Below are 7190 nucleotides of genomic sequence, written 5' to 3'. Positions count from 1 at the left end.
GTTTAGAATAATAAGAAAATAATTTTATCAGCTTCAACATGCCAGGAAACCAAGGGTGAATTCCAGGCTGCCAGTTGTCAGGAGGCTCCGGATTTAAAATACAATGAAACTTTTACAACCAAGTCTTGGAGCCAAATTCCTCCCATCTTTAATTTTTTTCAAGGAAGTAACCAGTAGTCAGATCTGAGGCACAGATTTACTGAGAAGAGAGATAAAACAAGTAAATACATTAATAAATCCTGTTCTTTTATTAGTCCAAGAATATTATGGACACAGTGGAGAACTTGAAATTGAGAATTTGGAATATTCCATGTCCTCAGACTTTAGGACATCACAGTAACCAGTAGTCAGGTCTAGGGAACAGATTTATTGAGAAGAGACATAAAACAGGTAAATATAATATTAAATCTTGTTAGTTATTAACCCAGGAATATTATGGACACAGTGGAGAACTTGGAATTGAGAATTTGGAATATTCCATGTCCTCAGATTTTGGGACATCAAAGCAGTCAACTCTGAGACACAAGTTAATTGAGAAGAGGGATGAACCAGGTAAATACATTGATAAATCCTGGTTATTTATTAATAAATCCTGGTTATTTATTAGCCCAGGAATATTATGGACACAATGGAGAACTTGGAATTGAGAATTTGGAATACTCCATATCCTCAGATTTTGGGACATCAAAGTAACCAGTAGTCAGGTCTAGGGAACAGATTTATTGAGAAGGGAGATAAACCAGATAAATACATTAATAAATCCTGTTCTTTTATTAGGCCAGATATATTATTGATACAGTTCCCTGGAGAACTTGAAATTGGGAATTTGGAATATTCCATATCCTCAGACTTTGGGACATCACAGCCATCAACTCTGAGGAACAGATTTACTGAGAAGAGAGATAAACCAGGTAAATACATTAATAAATCCTGGTTATTTATTAATAAATCCTGGTTATTTATTAGCCCAGGAGTACTATGGACACAGTGGAGAACTTGAAATTGAGAATTTGGAATATTTCATATCCTCAGACTTTGGAACATCAAAGTAACCAGTAGTCAGGTCTAGGGAACAGATTTATTGAGAAAAGAGATAAAACAGGTAAATATATTAATAAATCCTGTTAGTTATTAGCCCAGGAATATTATGGGTACAGTGGAGAACTTGAAATTGGGAATTTGGCATATTCCATATCCTGAGATGTTGGGACATCTTCTTCCATGTTAAGTACAAACTTTCTGCACAGTCTTCCCTGTAAAGGTTGAGCTGGTCATCCCTGATTTTGGTAGGAGAGGAGCTGTGGAATTAGGGGAAAAAATAGTTCTGGAGGACATTTCATCAAGTCATGGCATATTTTGGAGGCACTTTATGATACAAAGACCCATATTATTCCCTGAATAATATTTTTAAGGTCTTTGGAATTGGAGTCTTTTACTAAGGTTAAAGACATTTCATGGAAAAAACCCCAACTTACTAATTTTTCTACGTGTTGTTTATACACATATTATACACAAACCTGTAGGCAAATATATTCCTTTTGTTTGGAATACTGAAGTGTAATTCCCTCAGTGCCTGGTGGGCCATTTTAACTGGATTTCTGAGCTTTCTGGCTGCTCTCTTCTGAAATCCAGATATTTCCTTCACTTCTTCTTGCAACCTGGTGACCAACACTGAACCCAGTAGTTTAACAAGACCAATAAAAGACCAATAATCTCATTTGTTGTGGTTTGAGTGTATTTATTTATATCAGTGTGTGCGACCATTTTCTGTCCTTGGGTTTAACCTGCTCAGAAAAAAGACATTTATTGTTCTTTAGGAGCAGTTTCAGTCTATGAGATGCCTCAAAATTGATCCTAATGGTTTTGTGTCCCCAGAAATAATCCCCTTCTCCTGTGGTTTGATCACTCAGAACCCTGGGAGACCAAATGATGTGACGAGCCTGTGATGACCCTGATGAGCAAATCATTTAACTGCCTAATTATACACGTGTAAAAGTCCCTGAAAACCTTGATTTAAGTGCCTTTATCACCATTTTCTTGCTTTGTTTCACTTTAAATCTGTCATTACATTAAATCTGTCATTACATTAAATCTGTCATTAGCAATGGTTTGCTGATGGTGCCTCAGAAAGAACGAAAGAAGGTGGAAAATTTATCTTTTTTTTTTCCCCAGAAAAATTCAAGAAATTCAAGTCCCAACTTTTGTTTTCGTGTGTTGTGACTTGAATTTTGGAGTTCTGACAGAAGGATCTCCCTCAAGTCCCTCACACTCTTGATTTCCAGCGTCCTAATGGAATATTGAGCCCTCAAAGTGTAACTAAAATTCAGGAAAACTCCCCAAAAATAAAAAAAAAAGTGTGGGATTTATCTGCCTGAGTCTCTCTGGAGGAAAATCCATCTTATCCCAAGATATTAATCCGAGATATATCAGAGGAAGCACCTCTGACTGTGCTTTTTTTTCTGCCCAGTGACTCTGAGAAGATGAGGAGCTCAGAGAAAGGAATGATTCCTAGACAGATAAAGTGGGATGAGATTAAGAAGGTAAAAAAAAAAAAAAAAAGCTTAAAAAAAGCTTTGCCAAAGCAGGCACTCAGAGCTCAGGAGGCCAAAATAACCGGATACTTTTCACGTTAATCTTAATCTATTTATCAGCTTCCCCTCAGCAAAATCAGGATAACGTTCCGGTCTGAGAGGGATACTCCGAAGATGATTAATTTTGGAAAACCACTCAGGAATACCCAAAAAAAAAAATTAAAAAGGAAAAAAAAAAGCCCAGGAGGAAATAAAAGTTCTGTCTTTAGAGCAGCCTTTGAACTACGGGGAGAAAATCCATCCTGGAAGCAACTCCTGCCCAATAAACTGAAATTCCCTAAGGAATTGCTGCTGCTCTCCAGGCGTGGGAGGCTCCCACTTCAATCTAGGAGGCTCCTGTGGCACGGAGCTGCAAGATAAGGTGTGATAAAAGGGAGAAAGGTAAGGGTTCACCAGCTACTTTTATTTTTTTCTTATCTTAATTACTGAGAAATTCGCTTTGTACCAGCGGCCCGTTGGTTTTTTTATCACATAGATCAGATTGTGTACCTGTGTTGGGCTGTGTGGGCAATATATAAAATATATTAATATGCACAACAACAGAGAAACAATAAATGTGCTGAATTCTTTCACTTGCTGGGTATTTTTTTTTTTCTTCTTTCTTGAGAATCAACTCCTAAAATTGTCCCGGTTTCCAAAAGGAGCAAAAGAAAGAAAAAATATATATGTCATAAAATCTACTGTGGTTGGACATCTCCAATAGAACAACCACAAATGGTGTTGGCAAAGGAGGTTTGATGCTTCTTGAAGTTCTCAATCACTTCTGAAAATAGAAAAGGAGGTTTGATGCATCTTAAAATTCTCAATCACTTCTGAAAATGCTTCTCATTATCAGAGTAGGGATTTGGGATTCTGGGATATGTATTTTATTTATTTACTTATTTATTTATTTATCTGGGATATAAATTTATATTCTGGAGATATATATATATATCTCCAGTGAGATATACTTATATCTCATTAGATATATATTTATTTATTGTTGGTAAGTTCAGGTCCATATATATTATATATATATTATATTTATTGCATTTATTTGTGTATTTATCTGGGATATATATTTGTATTCTGGATATATCTATATATATCCAATGAAATATAAATATATCTCACTGGATATAAATATAATAAATATATTTATTTACTGTTAGTAAGTTCAGGTCCATATATATTTTATATATATTACATTTATTTATTTATTTATTTATTTATTTATTCATTTATTTATTTATTTTTTATCTGGGATACATATTCTGGAGATATATATATCTATATATCTATCTCCAATGAGATATACTTATATCTCATCAAGTTGGACTTGATGAGATATACCTATATCTCATTGGATATATATTTATTTACTGTTAGTAAGTTCAGGTCCATATAATTATATGTATATAATATTTATTTATTTATTTATTTATTTATTTATTTATTTTTATGATTTTATATTTATATTTTTATATATATATTTCCTATATATATATATACACATGTCTTACATATTGAAATATATATATTCTTATATATTGAAATATATATTTTTATAATTTCTTATCTATTGAAAGGCCATAATAGGGTCTCCCCAGAGCCATATATATATGTATATATGTGTATAAGGCCTGGAATTCCAAATTGAATGTGAATAACCCCCTCCCCAAATACTCCCAATAACGACTTAGCAATAAACCAGCGAATTAATAGCAAGTGCCCTTATTGCCATGGAAACCCGGCCAAAACAAATATTGGGAGGCTCTGATTCCCAGAATTCACACATGCCAATACAATTATCCCGCTTTCCCCGCAGCCCCAGCCATCCCGGACAACACTGATATTCCTCTCCTGCTTTTCACCCTCAGCTGAGGTAATATTGAGTATTAATAATAGGCCTGGGCTAAATTTGGAGCTGGAGGGGCAGAGGGGGGGAACCTGGGTGGGAACGGGGCGATTTCAGTTTGTTTTGTCCTGTTTCCATGCTCGTCCACGGATTTGTCTCGGATTGCCTGGATGTTGCCATAGTGACCTTTGATAAATCCATGTTATGGATGCTGTGAAATATAAAGCCCCATGACAGGGGAGGGGGAGTTCAGGGAATGGAGCAGGGGGCTGGGAGCTTCAAAGGCGTCGGATTGGGCTGATTTTGCCCTCTCATCTAATAAATGCTTTTCTCTTAATTAAAAAATAGGTGTCTCCCACACTGGAAATTCATCCCACTTTGGGGAACTTTATATGAGAAAATTCACGTTGGCTGAATTTGATCAGTCTCTTAGCATTTATATTTATTTAATATTGGTAAAAATCCACCTTTGCCTCACTGTTCCCGTTCTTTTCGAGTGTTTCTTAAATCGGGAAAGGAAATAACAGATTCGGATCATTCTTCATCTCCAAAGGCAAAGACTTTTCACTTGTTTACAGGTGGTCACTTGAAAAGTCAAAGTTTAATCTGAGCTGGAGAGAAAGGAGTATTAGAAGAAGGTTCTTCACAAGAGGGTGGAACAGGGAACTGGTGGCGGCCCCAAACCTGCCAGATTTCAGGAAGTGCTTGGACAAGGCTCTCAGGTTGGATTCTTGGAGTTGTCCTGTGCAGGGCCAGGAGTTGGACTTGATGATCCTGGTGAGTCCCTTCCAACTCAGGATATTCCATGAATTTATGATTCCATGAACCAGGAGCAGAAATAGGTACTTTGAGGGGACTTACTCCACTCTGTGTCTTAAACACCCAATCTAGGATAGGACTCAACATTAAAGTTCTAAATGAGGGAACTTATTAAGGTGAGGGAACCCCCAAATTAAATGCACCTATAGCTGTTGTTACCCCCAGCAATGAACACCCCACTTTATCCCTAAAAACGAGGAGGATCCATCATTTCACAGCGTGTGGTGAAGGCAGGACCCAAACGCAGCTCCGGAGAATCCTCCAGGCCTCTGTTGCAAAGACTTCAGACCCCGTGTTCCTCCTTCCTGGTCACTGCAAAGTCACTGAAGCATCCAAAGAGCTTCTCATTCCGCTCTGGAGGACGGTTTATCCCAGCAATCCTAAAGCACCATCCCAAAAACGGGGCGAATGCTCCGCGTGTCTCCGCAGCCGACAGCCAGAGCCCCGCTGATTAACGGGATTGAGGGCTGAGGGGGGAATTAATCCCCCTTAACCACGGCCAGTGCAAACATAAGCCCCTGCTTTAAGCCAGGTTTCCTGCTTTTGTCAGGGAAAGGTCACTGGGGAGGGCACGTCCTGCCGTCTATTTTGGACAATTAGCTAATGATGAATCCCACAGAGGGGTCTGTGACAACAGAGGCAATTTTGGGGGATGATCTCCCCACCAAAGACCAGCACTGGTGTCGTGTTCTCCTCAATAGTTATGTTATCTGGGAGGGCTCTCCAGCTTTGCTGGCCTCTGGCTGGCACTGCTTTCTCATCCAAGGGGATCCAATCACAATTCCCAGTGTTGTGGGGTTTGTTTTAGGACTGCCAAAATTGAAGAATCACAGAATGATTTGGGACTTCGAAAGGTCATTGAGTCCAACCCCTCTGCCATGGACAGGGACGTCTTTTGCTAGATCAGGTTGCTCAATGACACATTCTGAACACTTCCAGTGATGGGCCATCCACAACTTCTCTGGGAAAACTGTCCCAGTGCCTCAAACATCCTAAAATAATTCCCCTTCACACTCAATTTAAACCCACCCTCTCCCAATTTATAACTTCTGACCCTTGTCCTGTCACTACAGGCCTTCATAAAAAGTCTCTTCACATCTTTCTTAGGATTGACATGTAATTTCTTACATATTGAAATATGTAAATACATTCTTATATATTGAAATCTATATTCTTATAATTTTTTATCTATTGAAAGGTCATAATAGGGTCCCCCCAGAGCCTTCTCTTACCTATATCATAACCCCATATTAATGACACCATATACATATGTAGATATAGGTGTGACTGTAAAATGCTTTCAAAAATTGCCTCAGTTGTGGGACAATTTTAAGCAAATTTCTGGGAATAATCAGGCATTCCATTAAGCTCAGAGATAATCAGCAAAACCAAGTGGAGAGCAGAGGTCACAGAATCTTAGAATCATGGAATGGTCCTATTAGGGTCATTCCTTACTGGGTGCCAGAAAATCAGCTAAAACAAGAGTCATCTTATGCACCTCAAACGCAAAACATCTTCACCTGTAACCTGCTTGTCCTTCATCATGAAGAAATTGGGCTGGTGAGGGACTTTAGACAAGGGTCTGGAGGGATAGGACACGGGGAATGGCTTCCCACTGCCAGAGGGCAGGGATAGATGGGATACTGGGAAGGAATTGTTGTCTGAGGGTGGGGAGGCCCTGGCACAGGTTGCCCAGAGAAGCTGTGGCTGCCCAAATCCCTGGAAGTGTCCAAGACCAGGCTGCAGCAACCTGGGCTAGTGAAGGTGTCCCTGCCCATGGCAGGGGGTGGGACTGGATGGACTTTAAGTTCCTTTCCAACCCAAACCATTCCGTGATTCTGCAGCCAAGTTATGCCAGGCTGGGAAAGCAACAACAACAACAACAAAACCCCAACCCTCCAAAAATCCCAGGTTCCTTGCAGCAAAGATAACCAGCAATTGAG

The 7190-nt window shown here is 38.8% G+C and overlaps 1 protein-coding gene across 2 annotated transcripts in view; it reads left to right on the top strand.

Moving 5' to 3' along the window:
* Positions 1–265: 265 nt before the first annotated feature.
* The window catches only part of LOC135405161 (histone H3.v1-like), a 45273-nt gene continuing 38348 nt past the window's right edge, over positions 266–7190 (top strand). For both annotated transcript variants that reach the window (XR_010425771.1, XM_064639869.1), the window contains exons 1-3: positions 266–911; positions 2468–2540; positions 4399–4455. The gene's annotated coding sequence lies outside the window, so the exon portion shown is untranslated. The remainder of the gene's footprint in view (positions 912–2467; positions 2541–4398; positions 4456–7190) is intronic.

The sequence above is a fragment of the Pseudopipra pipra genome, chromosome 1 (genome assembly GCF_036250125.1).
Source record: "Pseudopipra pipra isolate bDixPip1 chromosome 1, bDixPip1.hap1, whole genome shotgun sequence".
Taxonomy (NCBI): domain Eukaryota; kingdom Metazoa; phylum Chordata; class Aves; order Passeriformes; family Pipridae; genus Pseudopipra; species Pseudopipra pipra.
This window is presented reverse-complemented; position numbering and strand designations above follow the sequence as displayed.